Source organism: Brassica oleracea, chromosome C3, assembly GCF_000695525.1.
Source record: "Brassica oleracea var. oleracea cultivar TO1000 chromosome C3, BOL, whole genome shotgun sequence".
Taxonomy (NCBI): Eukaryota; Viridiplantae; Streptophyta; class Magnoliopsida; order Brassicales; family Brassicaceae; genus Brassica; species Brassica oleracea.
In genome coordinates, this window is record NC_027750.1 from 45595630 (window position 1) to 45596780 (window position 1151).

Below are 1151 nucleotides of genomic sequence, written 5' to 3' on the forward strand. Positions count from 1 at the left end.
GCGTGTTTTAGACTCTCGTGTATCGTCCGCTTTTCCTTGCTCATTTGATATTTTTATACAAGCAGGAGCCGTTCGCAGCTGGTATATGAGATTTAGTTACCGTTTTGGTATTCGCAAATGCATCAGGTAGCTGATTAGCTATACTCTGTAAATGCATGATTCGTCGAACTTCTAGTTCAGACTCTTTAGTAGGAGGGTCAAGATATAGTAATGAAGGTACACTCCATTTGATGTCATTTTCTACATTTTTGTTTTCTCCCCTAGAACTGGGAATACTTTCTCATCAAAATGACAATCGGCGAAACGTGCCGTAAAAACGTCACTAATCTGTTGTTCTAGATATCGTAAAATTGATGGAGAATCACAACCAACATATATTTTCAATCTTCTTTGTGGTCCCATCTTTGTACGTTGTGGTGGTGCTACAGGCACATATACCGCACAACCAAAGATTCTAAAGTGGGAAATGTTTGGTTCTCGACCAAACGCTAACTGTAGTGGGGAATACTTATGGTATGCACTCGGTCTGATCCGAATGAGTGCTTCTGCATGCAAAATGGCATGTCCCCATACAGAGGTTGGAAGTTTTGATCTCACGATCAATATCTTTGCAATCAATTGCAGACGCTTAATTAAAGATTCAGCCAAACCATTTTGCGTATGAACATGAGCAACCGAATGTTCAACTTCAATTCCCATAACCATACAATAGTCATTGAATGCTTGGGATGTGAATTCACCAGTGTTGTCTAGTCTAACTCTTTTAATAGTATAATCAGGAAACTGTGCTCGCAGTTATATTATCTGAGTTATAAATCTCGCAAATGCCACATTTCAAGATGATAATAGACAAACGTGTGACCATCTACTGGATGCGTCAATTAATTCCATAAAATAGTGGAATGGTCCACAAGGTGGATGTATAAGTCCACATATATCGCATTGAATTCTTTCAAGGAACTCTGGTGATTCTTTATCGATTTTGGTTGGCGATGGCCTTACGATCAATTTTCCTAGAGAACATGCAACACATGTCATTTTATTCCCTTGAGAAATCTCCTGGATTTTCAATGGATGACCATGTGAACTTTCTATGATTTTACGCATCATTGTAGTACCTGGATGGCAAAGGCGATCATGCCATAATGTGA